Raw genomic sequence first — 23,606 nt, 5'->3', positions numbered from 1 at the left:
AGCTCTCTCGCTTCGCTCGCTCGCATTGAATCGTTATGCCATTCTCCTAATGTTGCTGACAGTAATTGCCAGCAGTTGCGCCCGATGCCCCCATCCCCTTAATTTCCAAAGCGAAAGATAAATATAGCTACAAACGGGAGTTTTTGGACTGTAACATGTCAAAATTTTCAAGCTCGCTCGCTTCGCTCGCTCGCATTGAATCGTTATATGCCACTCTTCTTACGTTGCTGCCAGTAATTGCCAGCAGTTGCGCCCGATGCCCCCCCCTTAATTTCCAAAGCGAAAGATATAGCTACAAACGGGAGTTTTTGGACTGTAACATGTCAAAATTTTCAAGCTCGCTCGCTTCGCTCGCATTGAATCGTTATGCCACTCTCCTAACGTTGCTGCCAGTAATTGCCAGCAGTTGCGCCCGATGCCCCCCTTAATTTCCAAAGCGAAAGATATAGCTACAAACGGGAGTTTTTGGACTGTAAAATGTCAAAATTCTCAAGCTCGCTCGCTTTGCTCGCTCGCATTGAATCGTTATGCCATTCTCCTAATGTTGCTGCCAGTAATTGCCAGCAGTTGCGCCCGATGCGCCGCCCCATTAATTTCCAAAGTGAAAGATATAGCTACAAACCCCAGTTTGGGGACTGTAGAATGTCAAAATTTTCAAGCTTGCTCGCTTCGCTCGCTCGCATTGAATAGTTATGCCATTCTCCTAATGTTGCTGCCAATAATTGCCAGCAGTTGCGCCCGATGCGCCCCATTTATTTCCAAAGCGAAATATATAGCTACAATTAAAACTCCAGTTTTGGAACTGTAGAATATCAAAATTTTCAAGCTCGCTCGTTTCGCTCGCTCGCATTTTATTGTTGTGCTATTCACCTTATGTTGCTGACAGTATATAATTTGTCGATCGTTTCACACCGTCATTCCATAATCCATGTAAGGAAAACTTACAATGTTCCTCAATGACTGCGTTGTTGATGTATCACATTCCGTAATGTATTGTAGTCCCATTATTGCTCTCGCACACACGCACAAGCATACAGACCGTCAAAATTACTTTATGGTTCCCCCCATGTTTCGACCCACCGTACGCCGCTTTACATATATATATATATATATATATAATAGATGTGTGTGCGTGCGTGTGTGTGTGTGTGTGTGTGTGTGTATGTGTATATTGTGTAACATATGCATGGTCTAATCTTGAGCCCCCTCCAATGTTTGCCCCCCCCCCCCCCCAATCCAAAACTGCTTCCGGCGCGCCTGCTTCTATAAGTGCTTTAAAAAGCACATCATGTGGACTTTTTTTTTAGTCCCTACCGGGATGGGGTTGGACACTGTTGGTACAAATCGTTATCTATAAGGCCGTCACTATGATTAGAATTGTAATTCGAAGATTTAGTAACCAAAAATGACAAGAATTCCATGTTATGTATAAAGCTGAAATATAAAGATTTTCGGCTCGCTTGCTGCGCTCGCTCGCCAAAATATATCAAAATTTAGGGTTCCCTATTTATACATTTAAATCACCCTCAAAAGACCCCTCTAAAGTGCTTCAAAAAGCATATCATGAGGACTTTTTTAAAGACCTTACCGGGATGGGGTTGGGGTTGAACACTTTTTCAGAAATTAGGGCGCAATTTTCGCGCTTGTCACGGCGCCGTTTTCCCTAGATACGCCACTGACTACCAAGATACAGTCAGTATAGTAGCCTACTGGAAGCAGCAAGCTCTGGAAGCTCTGGGAGTAGCAAGTTACTTGCTACTCAATGTAATTAGTAATAGCACATGGACTTGGTAATCTTTAGTAATTGTAGATATGAATTTTTTCAATGACTGAAAGTTAAAACTGAAAGATAACTGAGTGTGAGTCTACAAATTGTGGTTGGATGACTTTATTGCGCCTAAAATTCATTAGATATCTAGGTCTAGGAACAGTGGCGTAACTACGGGGGCATGGGGGGGGGGCACGTGCCCCCCCCCCCCCCCCCCCCCATCCGCTGATTTAAAAAAAAAATGAAAAAAAAAGAAAAAAGAAAGAAAAAAAACCTACGAAAATGGTAATTCAAGGGTTAGTAAACTGCTTTTGAAATCGACATGAAACGATGATCAAGAAAAAAAGATATTTTTCTAAGATATATATATTTTTCTAACCATATAATTAAAGAGGTATAACATTGTTCAAAAAGCCCGGAGACGACAAAAGATTGTGATTCAGCGTGATTCCTGGTTGGCATTTTGAATACAAGCAGGATGTGCGCAGTGTACTCAGAATATCGGAATGGCAAAAAGAGTCGCTGCAACGTTGCGCAATGTTTGATAGGTTGTACACATTAAAAATTGCTATCAAAGCTTGATCATTTTGCAGTGTTGCTTTACATACTAGTCTATATCAAAATGCCTTGCATTGCCAATAATAAGACTTGCTATTTCCTAACTTTTCCATCTATATGAAACACACACACTCACAAACACAAACAAATTAGGGGATGCTCTATATAAAGTGCAGATTTTGGACATCCTTCTCCCGCTTGGTCACTTCGACGCCCCCTCGCTGGTCATACCTCCCCCAATCATGAACATAAACCGACACCCTTGACTACCAGTGGCGGATCCAGGGGGCGCACCGGGCGCCCCCTCCCTCCAATGCGAAAAAAATATACATGTAGCTACAAACGACAGTTTTTGGACGGTAAAATGTCAAAATTTTTAAGCTCGCTCGCTTCGCTCGCTCGCATTTAACCGTTATATGCCATTCTCCTGCATGTTACTGCCAGTAATTGCCAGCAGTTGCGCCCGGTGCGCCCCCCCCCCCCCCCGAATTTCCAAAGCGAAAAATATAGCTACAAACGGCAGTTTGGGGACTGTAAAATGTCAAAATTTTCAAGCTCGCTCGCTTCGCTCGCTCGCATTTAATCGTAATGCCATTCTCCTGATGTTACTGCCAGTAATTGCCAGCAGTTGCGCCCGGTGCGCCCCCCCCCCCCCCCGAATTTCCAAAGTGAAAAAATATAGCTACAAACGGCAGTTTTGGGACTGTAAAATGTCAAAATTTTCAAGCTCGCTCGCTTCGCTCGCTCGCATTTAATCGTTATGCAATTCTCCTGATGTTGCTGTCAGTAATTGCCAGCAGTTGTGCCCGGTGCGCCCCCTCCCGTTAATTTCCAAAGCGAAAAAATATAGCTACAAACGGCAGTTTTGGGACTGTAAAATGTCAAAATTTTCAAGCTCGCTCGCTTCGCTCGCTTGCATTTAATCGTTATGCCATTCTCCTGATGTTGCTATCAGTAATTACCAGCAGTTGCGCCCGGTGCGCCCCCTCCCCTTAATTACTAAGGCGAAAAAATATAGCTACAAACGGCAGTTTTGGGACTGTATTAATGTCAAAATTTTCAAGCTCGTTCGCTTCGCTCGCTCGCATTTAATCGTTATGCAATTCTCCTGATGTTGCTGTCAGTAATTACCAGCAGTTGCGCCCGGTGCGCCCCCTCCCCTTAATTTCTAAAGCGAAAAAATATAGCTGCCAACGGCAGTTTGGGGACTTAAAATGTCAAAATTTTCAGCCTCGCTCGCTTCGCTCGCTCGCATTTAATCGTTATGCCATTCTCCTGATGCTACTGCCAGCAACTGCCAGCAGTTGCACCCGGTGCAACCCCCTTAATTTCCAAAGCAAATATATATACATATATTACGGCAGTTTGGGGACTTAAAATGTCAAAATTTTCAGCCTCGCTCGCTTCGCTCGCTCGCATTTAATCGTTATGCCATTCTCCTGATGCTACTGCCAGCAACTGCCAGCAGTTGCACCCGGTGCAACCCCCTTAATTTCCAAAGCAAATATATATACATATATTACGGCAGTTTGGGGACTTAAAATGTCAAAATTTTCAAGCTCGCTCGCTTCGCTCGCTCGCATTTAATCGTTATGCAATTCTCCTGATGTTGCTGTCAGTAATTACCAGCAGTTGCGCCCGGTGCGCCCCCTCCCCTTAATTTCTAAAGCGAAAAAATATAGCTACAAACGGCAGTTTGGGGACTGTAAAATGTCAACATTTTCAAGCTCGCTCACATTTTATCGTTATGCAATTCTCCTGATGTTGCTGTCAGTAATTGCCAGCAGTTGCGCCCGGTGCGCCCCCCCCCCCCCCCCCGAATTTCCAAAGTGAAAAAATATAGCTACAAACGGCAGTTTGGGGACTGTAAAATGTCAAAATTTTCAAGCTCGCTCGCTTCGCTCGCTCGCATTTAATCGTTACGCAATTCTCCTGATGTTGCTGTCAGTAATTGCCAGCAGTTGTGCCCGGTGCGCCCCCTCCCCTTAATTTCCAAAGCGAAAAAATATAGCTACAAACGGCAGTTTTGGGACTGTAAAATGTCAAAATTTTCAAGCTCGTTCGCTTCGCTCGCTCGCATTTAATCGTTATGCAATTCTCCTGATGTTGCTGTCAGTAATTACCAGCAGTTGCGCCCGGTGCGCCCCCTCCCCTTAATTTCTGAAGCGAAAAAATATAGCTGCCAACGGCAGTTTGGGGACTTAAAATGTCAAAATTTTTAGCCTCGCTCGCTTCGCTCGCTCGCATTTAATCGTTATGCCATTCTCCTGATGCTACTGCCAGCAACTGCCAGCAGTTGCACCCGGTGCAACCCCCTTAATTTCCAAAGCAAATATATATACATATATTACGGCAGTTTGGGGACTTAAAATGTCAAAATTTTCAAGCTCGCTCGCTTCGCTCGCTCGCATTTAATCGTTATGCAATTCTCCTGATGTTGCTGTCAGTAATTACCAGCAGTTGCGCCCGGTGCGCCCCCTCCCCTTGATTTCTAAAGCGAAAAAATATAGCTACAGACGGCAGTGTGTGGACTGTAAAATGTCAACATTTTCAAGCTCGCTCACATTTTATCGTTATGCAATTCTCCTGATGTTGCTGTCAGTAATTGCCAGCAGTTGCGCCCGGTGCGCCCCCTCCCCTTAATTTCTAAGGCGAAAAAATATAGCTAATACAAATGGCAGTTTTGGGACTGTAAAATGTCAAAATTTTCAAGCTCGCTCGCTTCGCTCGCTCGCATTTAATCGTTATGCAATTCTCCTGATGTTGCTGTCAGTAATTACCAGCAGTTGCGCCCGGTGCGCCCCCTCCCCTTAATTTCTAAAGCGAAAAAATATAGCTGCCAACGGCAGTTTGGGGACTTAAAACGTCAAAATTTTCAAGCTAGCTCGCTTCGCTCGCTCGCATTTAATCGTCATGCCATTCTCCTGATGTTACTGCCAGCAACTGCCAGCAGTTGCACCCGGTGCAACCACCTTAATTTCCAAAACAAATATATATATATATATACATACATACATTATTATACAGCTGTATATAGCTACAAACGGCAGTTTGGGGACTGTCAAAAATGTCAAAATTTTCAAGCTCGCTCGCTCCGCTCGCTCGCATTTAATTGTACAGTTATGCAATTCTGATGTTGCTTCCATGAGGTGCGCCCCCCCCCCCCCCAATGTCTTGACCCACGGTACGCCACTGAACACCCCCCTCTAAAAAATCCTGGGTACGCCTATGCATACATATACATATATATATAAGTTGGCGTGATACTATCATCAAAAACGAAACTGATATCATCAAATACGAAACTGAAACAAAGTTCTCAGTACATTGTACCAACACTTGAGAAAGAGCGAATCACTCGAAAATCTGTGTACCGAAATAAACTGTTGGTGAATGCAGCATGAACTTTGTTTCAGTTTTATTTTTGATGATACACACACACACACACACACACACACGCACACACACACACATATATATATATATATATATACACACACACAAATGTATGTGTGTGCGTATATATGTATGTATACATTCTAGGACAATTACCCAAGACCCTAACCCGAACCCAAACCTCAATCTTAAATCTAACCCTATCACAAACCACTATTTAGCAGGGGGAAATGCACGTGTTGTTCTACGTCTTGTAGGCCTACTCTTTGTCATCTTTTGCTACCTCATTTTGCCGTACTATATCTGTATTTTCTGTCCAAGTTTGTATGCTCTTTTTTTTTTTCGTTTTGCATGTGTGTCACACTTCGTTTGATGATTGAACTAAATGTATTATACAACATTGAGCATATAGTTCATTTAGAGTTAAATTGTCACAGACAAAATGGATTCAGGAAAGAATTTGACGGAAAACAGTCTCACACTCACTGATAATCTATATCCAATTCTAATCCATCTAATCCCGTTCAATTCAATTCAATTCAATTCACTTTATTGATAATCATAAAAATAGGAATATATACAGAGTAAAATGTGTCGGGGAGTTCACAAAGAAAGCCAAAGGCTTGTGACAAGTGATCCCCTTTGTAGAGTTTGATACATAAGAATATACATGCAAATGCAGATTCAGAGTTCATTCAGATTACTTAATGACAGTTACAGATAACATAGACAAATAAGATGAAATAAAAGGCATATGCTACTACATTACACAAACAAAACAAACAGACAGAACAAGACTAACAAAGATGGACTGATACAATTCAATAGGCATTTAAAAGATATTGTTTATATCTTGACTTAAAAGCACTTTGAGTGGATACATTCTTAAAAATTGAATCCAAATCATTCCTAAACTTAGCACCTTTATATAAAATAGATTTTTTTTTGCTTTATGCTCAAGCGACAAAATGGCAACACAATGTTATCCTTATTTCGAGTTTCAATGTTGTGTAATGCACAATTCAGTATAAATCAACCATCAAAGATATCAGGTAAAATTGCATTCGAGTATTTATACATAAAAAGACCAAGTTTGACTGAGACACTGTCAGACAGTGTGAGAGTATTCAATTTTTTGAAAAGTGGGGCGGTGTGGTCAAGAGAGATGGCGTTTGAACAAATTCGAACTGCTTTTTTTCTGTAAAACAAATAAACGACACAAATTAGTTAGGCTGGTTCCAGACCATACAAGACTACAGTAATCAAAATGAGGCAAGATAAAGGCATTATACAACATAAAAAAGTATGTAACGGCAGTGTTGAACGGAGCTTATGCATTATACCGATGAAGATACTAATCTTCCCATGAATACTATTCACATGTTTAGTCAAAGTCAATTTATCATCAATAATAACTCCTAGATAATTAATACTATCAACTTGATAAATAATTCGATTATCTATCTTAATTTCTGAATACGAAACCAATGAAACATCTTGCCGAAAACTTCTGTGAGAGCGAAATATCATATATTTTGTCTTATCAACATTTATCTGTAGCTTATTAGCTCGGAGCCAGTCACAAACGTACATCATTTCAGTGTTGACAGTACTATACAGAGTATTTACATCTCTATGTGAAAACAATATATTTGTGTCATCTGCATACAGAATGAATTGTAAAAACTTTGATGTATTCATTATCTATTATCATTAACGTCCATCAAAAAAAGAAGAGGGCCCAAAATACTGCCTTGAGGAACCCCACACGTTAAAGGTAAAGTACTAGAGTTTGTGCCATTAATCCCCAAGTTGCAAGTACATTGTACAGCTTTTATCGACCTTAACCCTAAAAGACTGGGCTATTTGGGAGGTCTTGAGGACTGGGGGGGGGGGAAGATCTGGAATGTCCGATTGTCGCCAAATTCGCTAATTCGCAAATATGCTAATTTTTAAGGATTTTTTTTTTTTAGTTTGTACCAATGTTTGTACCGTAATTGTGAAATACATGAAAGAAGTTGTTTAACATGTATTTGTAAGAAAACTGATTGTCTAAGACCAAAAATTAGGATATTCAAGTGATTAAACAATTATAATACCCATTATATATACATACCAAACTGAGTATCTTGGTATTTCAACTTTAGATTAGATCTTATTAGCTGAAAAAAAAAACTGTGCTAGAAAAACAAAAGAAACACATTAGAATCTTGCAAAACCTAATTCATTTTACACACATAAACACATGCAAATAAGTCATTTTTGACTGACATGTGACCGTAAAATGTTATGTATACTATAACCGCTGAAGATGCGTAAGAATCTAAAGAAAAAAGTCGTGAAGTTTCGCGGTGAGATCCCATTAAATTCTGGAAGTTATCGCAAAATTTCCGGACTGGGGGGGGGGGGGGCATGATAGCCCCCCCCCCCCCAGTCTTTTTATGGTTAAAAGTCTTTTTATGGTTAAAAGGAGACAGAGAATTAAGGATAAAAAGGGAAGTAAAGAGAGAGAGAGATGGAGAGAGAAAGGAGGGAGAAATAAAAAATAGATAAATAAGAGAAGGGGAAAGGCATTTGAAGGGGGTACATGTACGATTATGAGGTATCTATCCAGCAGGTAATGTAGGCCCTGTATGATACATACGATAAAATATTGTGACATGAAACGATGAGATACGTAGTTTTCTACACTTGCTCAAAAATAATTTTATATCATTATTTTTGCTGGTCACGTACGCGAGAGACCGAGGAAACCTCGTGTAAACTGGTTCATTGAATTGACCTGTACCGAGTTGACCCAGTTCTCAGAGGAGCATAATCGTCGTGAACCGCCTCGAAGCGGAAATCAAAATGTACCATGAAGAAAATCCAGAAAAGCAGATATTGTGGACCTATAGATCAGCTGCTCGACCGCCTATGACTTTCCCCAGAACAGGAAAAACTGTCTGCAAAGATCAAAAGGTGCAGGATCATTCTGTGCTAGCTGGAAAGAAGGGAACAACGGACGGATGACACCATCACTGGCACATCACCTTCTGGATCGAATAATGCGCCGCAGATGTTTTTATTTTACTCGATAGCCACATCAACCTATATATAAAGAACTGTAAATGAATAAAGTAAGGAATAGATACGGAAATTGATATACAACTTGATAATCTAACAATAATAATACATACATACATACATTTCCATATTTTCCATTCTGATTTTTAATGCTCAAGGCGCTTACACCAAAGCAAAAAGACTGAAAATACAATACCATAAAAGCCAGTGTTGGTCCAGCGTGAGCGACCCCCCCCCCCCCACCCCCCAAGATTTCCTACTCTGTAAATGCTACGGAGCTAATTTTAGCTCTTTTTCCCGCTCCTTAGGGTGCGTGATTAGGGACCAGTCCATTTGGAGTGAAATTTGGAGCGAAAAATGTTCACTCTACCTGAGAGTGAAAATATTTCGTCTTTTAAGAGCGAAATCTACATCTTTTAAGAGTGACTTTTAGCTCCTAATTCAAGTGAAATGATTCTGATTTACACGTGGAAATCCTCACTCTTTTCAGAGTGAATTTTAGCTCTTCAAGCGACGGGTGCTAGTCTTGGTTCCAGGGGTAGGGAAATCATTTTGATTTACAGGGGAAATCCTCACTCTTTTCAGAGTGAATTTTCGCTCTTTGAAAGAGGGATGCTAGCCTTGGTTCCAGGGGATTTTTGTTTTTATTTGTTGCACTGGTATTTACACACATCCAAGCGTGCACACACACACACACACACACACACGCATGCACACATACACGCATTCACACACACACACACACACACACATATGCATATATTCCAACGTACAGGTACATGCAAATATACATACACTCGGTCACTAACACAATATGTACATGAATAATACACTGCATGTACTATTCTGCATGCATTATTTCGTGTGTTTTTTTGTTTGCTTGTTTTTACATAATTATTCAGGATTCTATGCATATCATTTTAACAAAGTTTAATCTTGACAAACTTATATACATGTAGTTAAAGCTTGTCTGATGCTTGTACGACAACTTGTTGGTATGTCAGGGATATTGTTCACAACAAATACTAATTATGTATTATGCAGAGTGGCTTCAAGCATTTAAAGTTCCTATATAAATTTCTGGAAATAAAACATCCATAAACAATGTGAATATATTTCCAAAAGTGGCCTTTTGAACAAATATGTAACTACATGTATTTCATCTAATTTCGCCAAATATTAGACAATTAAACATGTGAAATATTGTACAATATTCAACAAATTTGATAACATTCTGTTTTTTTAGGGCAATCCCAAACTAAGAGAATAACAAATCAGATCTGATGACATTAAAACCTGAAATGCAAATAGGATGCGGTATATCTATGAACACACGTAAAAACAGATCATTTGTCTGTACATGTGCAGTATTGAAAACCCAACTTGGAATACAAGTGCATCTGCAAATGAATGAGTCGCTGAGTACACTGTAATAGAGACAACTGTCGAAGAGACATGGGTAAATTTCTTCCTGACAATGATACAATAGTTAGCAAAAACTCTAATTATCATGGGGGGTGGTGTACAGACACTACAATTTGGTGGGTGTTTCAAAAGCCTTATGCAACCCCTGATTTGAAAGAGTTGAAATATGTGTATGTTTTGGATCATACTCTCTGATAGACAAGACGGAATTGCATAAAATGCACATTCACGAGCAAGACAATTAATTTTACAGCAACAGCAACGTGTCAAATTGCCACCATTCTTCCATTGAAGCATAGGGCTACATCATCTTTGACCATAGCAATTAGAATAATTCATGTACACAATGTACAGGTTTTTAAACTTTTTAAACAGTTTTATTTTATTTTTATTCATATATTTTATTTTTCTTTGGTTAGCTTAGTGGGAAATACAGAATTGAGGAGAATTTCATTAGTTCTCGCCTAGAAAGTTACCAGTAACTGTCTAAATTTATTGAACCATTATTTTGTATGATTATCGTACGGCAAAAAAGTACATGAATACTCTTATTTTTCCCCCTTGTATACAAAAAAAAAAATCATTTGCCTAAGTCAGTCATATCATCCTACTTGAAGAACTTTGCCAATTTGCTGGAATTTGCAAAGGAAATCTGAATGTCTGAGTAGGTTATATGAAGGAAACGTTAGATTTTAAATTGCTAATAACATATAAATCCATGTGAACATTATTCAAAGAATGCAATATCCTAAAATTCATGTGTACAAAAATACAACAGCATACTGTACAAGTGTGTCAAAATTGTACATTTTGTAAAGCACTGAGAACATTTATCCAAACATTCAGTGATCAAGATTGAAAACCACTTTCAGAATACATATTCAGATACATTCAAATATATGTTTGTCATCACACATTTTGTGAATTGTCAAGACAACTGGAAAAGAGAAAATCCAAGTAACAAAATCACAAGACATACATGATTATGATTATGTGCCTTTGTTGACCTCCATTATCTGGCTGATCTAGCAGAGGCACGTTCTCACCAATGGCTTGATATCAGCAGGGATTCATAGATGAAGCATATAAAAATGTCAAGAGTCTGTGATCGACAAGTCTATTGTTGGGAATTCCATATTGAAAGTGAACAAGACTTTGTGAACAGGTGATCCAAAGCTTGAAAGATGTCTTCCTCTCCAAGAAGGGTCGTATCATCAACAAAAATTAAATACCGTCGGTGCTCCCGCCCACCAGCAAAAAAAAAAAAAAAAAAAAGAGCAAGAAGGGCTGGCTAAACTCTTGGTCCCCTTCTTGTGCTGCTGCATCATTATCTGTACCAGAGTAAATAATAGAGTACAACAATAGAAATGAAAACATGTGAATATGCAACTCCAGAGTTCTGAAATTATCATTTTTTCTCTTTCTCGTCTAAGTGTATGACAGAGGATCATCACAAGAAAGCGTACATTGTTGGAGGGTATTTACTTGTGCAATATAAATTGGAACACAGTCTGGGAAATTTAATGGACATATTCCCATGTCCTGTATACAAACTTTGAATACTATAATCGTCTCTACCACCACAAAAAAAAATTGTATAAATAAAGATGCATTTACATTCTGACGTATGATGCCATGATTTCAAGGCATAGAAAGGTGTGACTAGAACATAATTGTAAAAATAAAGAATGCGCTAACAATGTACAGTCATCAATGTGCCTTTGAGACAGTATACTTCAACAAATCTGTAAAAATAATTGGATATTGTTAAAGAACTATACATTTCTTATTACTTAGATCAACAGGTTAAATTTAACAGGTATTAATGTCACAGGGAAGACAGTAAATGAACTCACAGATCTTTCTTCAAAGAGATGCAGGAGAGCACTGCCAGTTGTTGGCTCCTTACTCTTTCCTCCCTGTCTTGATGCAGGATGTTGGCAGAAGTTTTGTCAACAGCACCGAGGCTCCTTGGTCTCCTAAAATTCACATGAAATTCAAATGCTTTCAAAGCGTGCCAAACATTCTACTGTAATGGGCAACAGTCAATCTCGGAAGCACATTAATTTGAGAGAGCGAGATAAAAAGAAAGGCATTCATAAGATCATTAACATGGCCAATGGAGGAAATCACTTATCTGCACATGAATAGAATTAGTACGGTAGAGAGGACAGATAGGCAATAGGGTCAGTGTACAGTGTTCCTTGCAATTAAATCATGTGGGGTATTCTCTGTTTTTGCGCACATTTTTTGTTAAGTGCATTTTTCCATGTAAATGAACCCAGATAAATATTATGTGTTTCATCCAACAAAATAAATAGAAGTTGAACAACTCGGGTCACATTCTGCAAGAGAAGAACAAGTAGAATCTTGTATATGGGTAAGGGTGGGAAACTGATTTTCAGAATCCTCTTTCTCTTATTAAGTGAAAGTGGTTCAATATCTTGTTTTTATTGTGATGTTAGTGACTAAATCATATCATTTTAATTTGCTATGAGGCTACACTCACCTAGATCCATGGCATAATCAGCGAGATGAGGCCTTCAGACTGGGCTACCCGCTGGGAAGGATTCTTCAGCAATGTCAGATCCCCAGCTTGAAAGGAATTTTGAGCCGTTTCAGGATTGATCAATTCAAACTCCATACTGATCTGTGTAGCGGCACGTCAGTAGACCTGTATGAAATCAAAGCCGAGGTGAAACATGAGAATATATTAAATCAATCTTTATTGTACATCACTACCTTAAATGAAGTGGGTTGTCTAATGGTTTCAATCAGCAATAAGGATTCAGTCAGTGAGACAATTTTTGGGAAAAGTGAGTGTTTTGTCTAGGAGTTTGCATTATTCCTCCTTCATTTTCAATTCCAATTATACTTTATTTTCATCAAATAAAAAGTAACACATCATACAGAGTATTTTGTCAATATACAAATGACGCACAGGTCTGAGTGCGTCAGTCGGAATTGTGTGCATAAGGTAACTATGGAATGCTTAACCCACGAGGCGAAGCCGAGTGGGTTTAGGCTAAATTCCATAGTTACCGCATGCACACTATATTCCGACTGACGCACGAAAAGACACGTGTGTCATTTGATTTATAGAATGGGTAATTTTCTTGTCAAAAACCCAGTTTTCTATCGTGTTACCCGATGACAAAATTACTGGATGCATTTCCTTTTGGCTTTCCGTAAAGGGCATGCATACCCGTACTTACCGTTTTTACTGGATGCATGGCCAGCCATGCATAAGTTTTTACTGGATGCATGGCCAAGCTGAGTGCGCGAACGCTTGCTTTAGTGCGCGAACCTTTGTTACAAGTACGCGTACTCTTGCTAAGTGCGCGATAACATGTTTACCACTGTGACTCAGCATGCGGCCAGTAAAAATGAACACATAGCTCTCGACCAATCAGATCGCAGGATTCTCGCTACCCATTCTATAATTCATACTGTTGAACAAATTGAAAATGTAAGTAAAGTCATAAAACATGATACGAAATAAATACACAAATAATTCAATTCGTACTGCTGAAGAATTAAAACATAATACAAAATAAATACACAGATAATTATAGGTTTATCTATACGAGAAAGCATTATGCAATGGTAACTAGATCTAGTAATAGATAAAACGATAGAGTACTGACTAGTCTATAGTGATTTTCTAAAAAGGGCCTCCTGTAAAACGAAAATTACTTGAAAGCATAAAAAATATCCTATAATCTGCATCATATAAAATCAGAAAATGTACCGTATAGACCTAAGCATCTGATAATTGACATATAATTAATAACTTACCCTCTAGAATATGGCATAACATAAGATTATATAGATCTGTACCAGAGCAGTCAGAACCAAATTTGCCAAGAAATGGCCAACAAAACAATACCAAAAAAAAAAAATGTTTTGAACACACGAGCACATTGACACAGACACCCACACACACACACACACACACACGGACGGGCATACACACACACACATACACACAGCAGCGTCACACACAAGCGGAAGCCTGCAGTACCCGGGTTTTCCATGCATCCACAGATAGGCCTACATGTAAGAGTAGCTATGTAAAATACGCACGCGGGATCCCGTCCCTGGGCCCTTAGGTCCGGTAAGGTAGTCCCCTTGCAAACTACTGAGACAAGACACTCAACTGTAGGCCTACCCCTGTATTCTTGAGAGCTTCGACTATCCAAAATGGGGTCTATTTTATCCTTCTGAAAAAGCCCACAGTCTGTTTGGTACAGTACTGGCAGTAGAGTACATGTTACATAGGTCTATCAATCGCGTGACACTGACCGGCCCAGCACGTAGCCGGCTGTAGGGATAAAGTACATGTACTACGCAGACTTCATTGCGAATTAGAGTTAGAATAGAACTAGAAATATTGGTCCAGTGTAGTCCAGCTGCTCGTCTGAGCTGGCACAGAAATTTCTTACAGAATTATAAATACCTTTTATAGCTTAGGTTTTGTTTGTTGCTCCCATATCTTGATTGAACCGAGTCGTCCTCTCGTATGCCGGCCAGACGTGCATGATGGCGATGTGTTGTACGTTACGACGGACGGCACTGCACTGTTTACGTACAGTATGTACATAATTACGTGCGTACATAGGTACTAGTAGGTCGCAAGAAGTTGCATGCATGCTGGCGACATCGATATCAAAATCAAAGTGAGAAACCCGTCAACCTGTGCGATATGCGCATGCTCCATTATTCACTCTCCAGACCGAGTGAAATGAGAATTCTCATCAGACAAACGTCACAACAAACAGCTCCTTTTCAAAGAGCGAAAAGAATTTCATGGTGCAAGTCAGCTCGTGGAAGACCCCAGGGACCCGGCATTAGCTCTAAAAAGTGTGGAATATCACTCGTACACGTTTCGCTCGAAATCGGAAGAAAAGTTTCCCTCGGTGGTGGGAGCGAAAAGGTATACATACCGTCTAAAAAAGATTGACTTTACAGTCTTTTTCGAGCTAATCACATTTAGGTCGAGAAAAAGAGTGAAAATTTAGCTCGCTTACATTTACAGAGTATAGAAAGCGGAAGAGACCAGAAGTTGAGGATCGAAGAGTTTGGTATTGACGGACGGATATAATAATAAATAGATAAACAATTATTTCAACGCTCTGCCTCCCCCCCCCCCCCCCCCCCCCCTCCGATTGGACCGCATGATCGGAAACGTTATCCATAACTCGATCTGCTTACACCCGATTATTCCGGCAAAAACATAAACAGACAGCTGCATCACCAAGGGGATGGCACAAACTATATAGGTCTATTATTCGTTTACACGGACACATTGGGACGGAGAATATGAATGTTTTATTGTATACTATATACACAAGACCTTCTTCATCCAACACTAACTGCAGCACTCTGTGATTCCCTGGCATATTTAGAGTAAAATAAAATCTACCGTATCCACAGGCTCAAGTGAGCAATGTTGCGATCATTCATCGTCTGGCGTTCGTCGTCCGTCGTGCGTAAACTTTTACTCTATAATTTTTCAACTTCTTCTTGAAAACCCCGATGACAGGCAAACTTGGCAGATGGCCTCCCTTGGTTAATACAGGGAGGTGGGACCCTCCCACACGAGAGATATTTTGCATTTTCAGACCTGATATTCAGCAATCTGGTGCACACCCTTTGTGCTATCCTTTTTTCAATATTTTCCTATCTAAAAAGTAAGAAAAATGATTATTCAAGAAATAAATAATAAAATGACTAAATCGCGGTATCTCAGCTCTTGTTCCCCGTTTACGTCATTGGCACTGTGTATTAGTGTATGGAAATTGACTGGAATGGGGGGGGGGGGGCCTGGGAGGGGGTAGCCCCTTCCCACACGATGGAGCTTTTGAATACAGCTGTATTTAGAATTGAAATAAAGCGATCTGATGCATACTTTTTATAGAATTATTGTATTTGGAAAATTGTCAACCCCAAAAGTGTACCGAGTCTATGTGGAGGGCCCACCCCCTGCCCTATAGGGACCGAGCAATAAGGGGAGGGTTGGATGAGGGTAACCATGGGGTATCCCCCTTCCATATCAGAGGGAGCTTTTTGATTTTCAGAATTGAAATTCAGTGATGCACACTTTTCGTGGAATATCCGGAAATTATCACTGAATTAAGTGCACTCCCCATGTAGTTATTATAATCTGTCGTCTATGGAGGGAGACCAAGCGGGGAAAGGATGTGGGAGGAGGCATCCCCCCTCCCACTTGAGGGAGCTTTTGCATCTTTATGATTGCAATTCAACGATCTAGAGCAAACTTTTAGTAGAATAGTGTAGCCATCATCAATGTGCGAAGAGGAGGCTAATAGCAGGGGAAGGTGTAGTGTGGTGCGTGTGTGTGTGTGTGTGTGGGGGGGGGGGGTGTCCCCTAATCCTGCATACGCCGGAGCTTTTGTATAATTTGAGTGAAAATATCGTGCATAGGCCCTACACATTCCTGATGGAATATTTGGGAAATTGTCAATTAAAGAATTAATCTATAGATTATAGGAAATGAGCGTGGGAAGGATATAGGCCCATTGAAAGAAGCTATAGGTCTAATTCACCTCACACATATAAACAAAAATAAGGGAACACTTGTATTGAATTCGTTGGAATTGAAGTCACAGATCTTGTGCACACTTTTTGATGAAATATTCGAACATTAGATTTTGTAAATCTCCCAAGTGTTTTGCCATGGAAGGGGATCTATAACGGAGGAGGGTGTGAGAGGGGGTATACCCCCCTCCAATGCAAGGGAGATTTTGCATCTTCGCCTGTTGCATAGAAACAAGTTACTATTGTGGTAACTTTGTCATCCAGTGGTAACTACCATGGTAACAATACTCAACAGCCAATCCAAATCAACAATATTTCATAATTCAATAATATATGTGGTGCACGCTATGGGTACTCTGGGCAGATTTCTGATCAAGAAAATTTTCCGCATCTCAATCGGGAATTATTTTGGGGCAAATCGATGTTTGCCGCCCCCCCCCCCCCCCCCCCATATTTCCCTGGAGGGGGAGGGGCAACTTTCCCCTTGTTCTCCAGGATCAACGCCCTTGCAATGAGGGTGCTTTTGCATTTTTAGAATTTAAATAAAACTGATCTCGCAAACACAATTTCTATGGAATTTGGTAAATTGTCAATCCCCAAAGTAAGTCTATGGAGGGGAAGCAAGCGGGGGAAAGGTTTACTTGAAACGAGATATCCTCTCCAACACGAGGGAACGTTTTCGTTCATTTGTTTGTTTGTTTGGTTGTTTGTTTGTTTGTTTGTTTGTTTGTTTGTTTGTTTGTTTGTTTTTTCAATGGAATTACAGATCTGGTGGACAATTTTGAGGAAATATTCACAAATCTTAGTGTCATTGTAAAAGTGTTTGTAGGTTACCTACTCAGTGGCGGATCCAGAGGGTCCAAGGGCCGCTGCCGAAGTGGATCCGTATACAATTTTGAGCATCTTGCAGAAATAAAATGAAGAAGCAGGGGCGTCACCAGCTTTTTTTCAAGGGGGGTGCGTTTTGACACTAAATGTTTACGAGATTTTTTGGACAGACATTTGGAATATAGGAAGCTCTCAATCCCTAGACTTTTACTGTTTTTTGAGGGAAACCAAGCGGGGAAAGGGCACCGGCGCGCCGGTAGCTAGGATTTCATCTTGGGGGGGGGGGGGGGGGGGGGTTAGTATGCGAGGGAGCAAGCAAGGGTGGGGGGAGGGTGTGGAAGTGCCGGAGAGGGTTGTACCCCTTATAAATGGATTATGGAATGACGGTGTGAAACGAAAAATTACTGGCAGCGATATCAGGGGAATGGCATAATGACTACATGCGAGCGAGCGGAGCGAGCGAGCTTGAAAATTTCGACATTTTACAGTCCAAAAAGTACCGTTTGTAGCCATATGTTTTGGCTTTGGAAATTAAGGGGGGGGCGCACCGGGCGCAACTGCTGGCAATTACTGGCAGCAACATCAGGTGAATGGCATAATAATTAAATGCGAGCGAGCAAAGAGAGCGAGCTTGGAAATTTTGACATTTTACAGCCCAAAAACTGCCATTTGGAGCCATATTTTTCGCTTTGGAAATAAAGGAGGGATGGGGGCGCAACGGGCGCAACTGCCGGTAATTACTGGCCGCAACATCAGGAGAATTGCATAACAATTAAATGCGAGCAAGCGAGCGAGCGAGCTTGAAAATTTTGACATTTTACAGTCCAAAAACTGCCGTTTGTAGCCATATTTTTCACTTTGGAAATTAAGGGGGGGGGGGCGCACCGGGCGCAACTGCTGGCAATTACTGGCAGCAACATCAGGTGAATGGCATAACAGTTAAATGCGAGCGTGCGAAGAGAGCGAGCTTGAAAATTTGAACATTTGACAGTCCAAACACTGCCATTTGGAGCCATATTTTTTCGCTTTGGAAATAAAGGAGGGGTGGGTGCGCAACCTGCGCAACTGCCGGTAATTACTGGCAGCAACATCAGGAGAATTGCATAACAATTGAATGCAAGCGAGCGAGCGAGCGAGCGAGCTTGAAAATTTTGACATTTTACAGTCCAAAAACTGCCGTTTGTAGCCGTATTTTTTTTGCTTTGGAAATTAAGGGGGGGGGGGACGCAACCGGCGCAACTGCCGGTAATTACTGGCAGCAACATCAGGAGAATTGCATAACAATTAAATGCGAGCGAGCGAGCGAGCGAGCTTGAAAATTTGACATTTTACAGTCCAAAAACTGCCGTTTGTAGCCGTATTTTTTTGCTTTGGAAATTAAGGGGGGGCGCAACAGGCACAACTGCTGGCAATTACTGGCAGCAACATCAGGTGAATGGCATAACAATTAAATGCTAGCTAGCGAGCGAAAAGAGCGAGCTTGAAAATTTTGTCATTTTACAGTCCGAACACTGTCATTTGGAGCCATATTTTTTCGCTTTGGAAATAAAGGAGGGATGGGGGCGCAGCCGGCGCAGCTGCCGGTAATTACTGGCAGCAACATCAGGAGAATTGCATAACAATTAAATGCGAGCGAGCGAGCGAGCGAGCTTGAAAATTTAGACATTTTACAGTCCAAAAACTGGCGTTTGTAGCCGTATTTTTTTGCTTTGGAAATTAAGGGGGGCGCAACCGGCGCAACTGCCGGTAATTACTGGCAGCAACATCAGGAGAATTGCATAACAATTAAATGCGAGCGAGCGAGCGAGCGAGCTTGAAAATTTTGTCATTTTACAGTCCAAAAACTGCCGTTTCAGTGTAGCCGTATTTTTTTGCTTTGGAAATTAAGGGGGGGGGGGCGCAACGGGCACAACTGCTGGCAATTACTGGCAGCAACATCAGGTGAATGGCATAACAATTAAATGCTAGCTAGCGAGCGAAAAGAGCGAGCTTGAAAATTTTGTCATTTTACAGTCCGAACACTGCCATTTGGAGCCATATTTTTTCGCTTTGGAAATAAAGGAGGGGTGGGGGCGCAACCGGCGCAACTGCCGGTAATTACTGGCAGCAACATCAGGAGAATTGCATAACAATTAAATGCGAGCGAGCGAGCGAGCGAGCTTGAAAATTTGGACATTTTACAGTCCAAAAACTGCCGTTTGTAGCCGTATTTTTTTGCTTTGGAAATTAAGGGGGGGGCGCAACCGGCACAACTGCTGGCAATTACTGGCAGCAACATCAGGTGAATGGCATAACAATTAAATGCTAGCGAGCGAAGAGAGCGAGCTTGAAAATTTTGTCATTTTACAGTCCCAAAACTGCCATTTGGAGCCATATTTTTCGCTTTGGAAATAAAGGAGGTGGGGGTGGGGGGCGCACCGGGCGCAACTGCCGGCAATTACTGGCAGCAACATCAGGAGAATTGCGTAACAATTAAATGCGAGCGAGCGAGCGAGCTTGAAAATTTTGACATTTTACAGTAAAAAACAAACAAACTGCCGTTTGTAGCTATATTTCTTCGCTTTAGAATTCAAGGGGGCGCATCGGACGCAACTGCTGGCAAATACTGGCAGCAATATCAGGAGAGCATAATCATTACATTCGAGCGAGCGGAACGAGCGAGCTTGAAAATTTTACATTTTACAGTCCAAAAACTGCCGTTCTTTAATAGCCATATTTTTCGCTTTGGAAATTAAGGGGGGCGCAACGGGCGCAATTGCAGGCAATTACTGGCAGCAACATCAGAAGAATGGCATAAAGATTAAATGCGAGCGAACGGAGCGAGCGAGCTTGAAAATTTTGACATTTTACAGTCCCCAAATTGCCGTTTGTAGCTATATTTTTTCGCTTTGGAAATTAAGGGAAGGGGGTGCACCAGGCGCAACTGCAGGCAATTACTGGCAGCAACTTCATGAGAATGGCATTACGACTAAATGCGAGCGAGAGGAGCGAGCGAGCTTGAAAATTTTGACATTTTACTGTCCAAAAACTGCCGTTTGAAGCTATATTATTTTTTTTTTCGCTTTGGAAATGAAAGGGGGGGGGGGGGGACGCCCGTTGCGTCCGGTGCGCCCCTCCCCCTGGATCCGCCACTGGTAGTCAAGGGTGTGGGTTTATGTTCATGACTGGAGGAGGTATGACCAGCGAGGTGGCGTCGAAGTGACCAAGCGGGGAAAGGATGTCCAAAATCTGCACTTTAGAGCATCCCCTAAACTAATTGTGCGTGTTTGTTTGTGTGTGTGTATTATATGTACATGGAAAAGTTAGGAATTAGCCCAGGTCAAGTCTTTTTATTGGCACCTGATGCAAGACATTTTTACACAGACTAGTATGTAAAGCAACACTGCAAAATCAATGATCTAGCTTTGATATAACGAAGCGTAAGGTACAAAGGTGTACATTCTACATCACATTGCACATTGACTACACTGCGCACATCCTGCTTATATGCAGAATGCCAACCAGGAATCACGCTGAATCACAATCTTTTGTCGGGTCCGGGCTTTTTGAACAATATTTCACACTATACATGTATACCTATCTAATTATGATTAAAAGAAATCATAGAAAAATATCGTATTTCTTGATCACCCTTTGATTCAAAAGCAGTTTACTAACACTTGAATTACTATTTCGGTAAGTCTTTTTTTTTTACCAGCGGATTGGGAGGGGGGCGCACCCCCCCCCCCCCCGTAGTTACGCCACTGCTTTTGGGTGTAATAATTGGACAGATTTCTTGAATTCTAACATAAAAGCAAGAAAATCTTTTCATCGCGGGAATTATGATTATGTGGGGAGGGGCAAATGGTGCGCTTGCCTTCCAATATTTTTATGGGGGCAACATTTTTTGTTTTATTTCAAAAGCAAGAAAATCTTCTCATTTCGAGAATTATTAATTATGGGGGGGGGGCAAAATTAAAATATGCTTGCCCCTCCAATATTTTTATGGGGGTAACTTTTTGTTTTTCTGTAAAAAAAAAAAAGATAAGAAAATGTTCTCGTCTCTGGAATTATGGAGGGGGGGGGGAGGTGGGCAAAATGATAATGCTTGCCCCTCCATTTTTTTTTTCATCTTTTTTTAATGAGGCTAAGGCTCGCTCTTGGGCTGGCAATATGGATTAATCAGAAGTAACGTACATAGACCCTACATACTTAGTAGCACACGTACATGCAAACGTTTATAAGTGCTCCGTATCGTACAGATGTACAGTACGGTCGATAAATAGTAAACACTGTAGAATACTAATAGATATGTATAAAATCAGTGCTGCCAGAACCAGGGGTGCGAATTGATTTTGTGTGTGTGTGTGTCCCTGATGCAAAATATTAAAAAAAAAATAGAAAAGAGCCATTATTTAGCGTCCGGCGTTGAGGTCGCTCGCAGACTGATCTTTTTTTTTTTTTTTTTTTTTAAGGATCTGAAGGGGGGTGCGTTCGCACCCAACGCACCCCCCCTGGTGACGCCCATGAGAAGGAATAAAAGAAAGAAAGAAAGAAGAAAACAATCATATGGAACGACTGAATCAAAGGCTGAGGTAAACACACAGCAAAGAGGTTCCATGACACACACAGTGAGGGAAATACACACTCGTACATACACCGATGGCGATTCCCCTAAGTAGTTGTGTATGGTTTACGTTGCGCACGCACTAGCGAGCTAGCGATCGCGAGGTTTTCGATCCTGTCCTCGGAATCAGCTACAGTAGCGGCTGCAAAACGACTAACTGTACTCCAAAATTATGGAGCAATCACAAAATCTCGTTCTGGGAATTTCCAGACATTGATTGTGACATTTTACGTACAATAGGCAAGAGGAAAGGGTGAGTACGCGACAAAAAGTGGCAAATATCTGGACGTTTATTTAACGTTGTAATTGTAGGGTCCTCGTTTCTGAATTTCTGTGTTACTCAATACTGTTTGGAGTGAAGGAGAAAGATCATCGGAAAAGAGGTTTGTACCCCAGCGCTGCTGTGGCCCTGTTGCTGTGGCGAAGCAAAGGGAAGCAAGCATCTTTGCCAGTGCTCCCTCTGCCTGCGCCTGTCTCTGGCTATCCATCATACTCTGAGTCTGATATGAAAAGGTGCTCAATAATACAAGTGATTTACCACATGATAAATGTTTAACTCGTTTGATGCTACTTTCCTCACAGTCGTTGACTGAGCGGATAGATCAGTTCGGGAAACCCACTCACAAGGGGGGCCCCTCCTTATAAGTAACCCGTCCCCCTTATAAGTAACCCCGTCCCCCTTATAAGTAACCCCCGGGGCACCCCTTATAAGGAGTCTCCACGCTTTTTTGCAATGCAACGCGAAAATGAAAGGAATGCGGCAATTCGCTTGATTATGTCCATAAAGCTTCACAAGTTTCCTAGTTACTCACGAAATTTGAGCAAAATCGGTTTGAGGCATCATATCTAAAATCATGGATTTAAATGCGATGTCAAACGACCCATGCGAATGCTGAAATGCGAGCGATTACTGGCGTGAGTGTCGCCAGGCGCGGCGGCGCGGCAATGCTTGAGTGCAGACGTGGCGACTGACCTAGTCGCCACGTCTGCACTCAAGCATTGCCGCGCCGCCGCGCCTGGCGACACTCACGCCAGTAGTCGCTCGCATTTCAGCATTCGCATGGGTCGTTTGACATCGCATTTAAATCCATGATTTTAGATATGATGCCTCAAACCGATTTTGCTCAAATTTCGTGAGTAACTAGGAAACTTGTGAAGCTTTATGGACATAATCAAGCGAATTGCCGCAGTCCTTTCATTTTCGCGTTGCATTGCAAAAAAGCGTGGAGACTCCTTATAAGGGGTGCCCCGGGGGTTACTTATAAGGGGGACGGGGTTACTTATAAGGGGGACGGGTTACTTATAAGGAGGGGCCCCCCTTGTGAGTGGGTTTCCCGAACTGAGATGGCTGTAGTGTAAACAAATACAAAATGTACCAACATTCTCTGCAATGAGCAT

This window comes from Diadema antillarum, unplaced genomic scaffold (assembly GCF_040938485.1).
Source record: "Diadema antillarum isolate AM-2024a unplaced genomic scaffold, OU_Dant_1.0 seq00000908_RagTag, whole genome shotgun sequence".
Classification (NCBI taxonomy): domain Eukaryota; kingdom Metazoa; phylum Echinodermata; class Echinoidea; order Diadematoida; family Diadematidae; genus Diadema; species Diadema antillarum.
The sequence above is the reverse complement of the archived record's forward strand: the minus strand, read 5'-3'. Positions refer to the sequence as shown.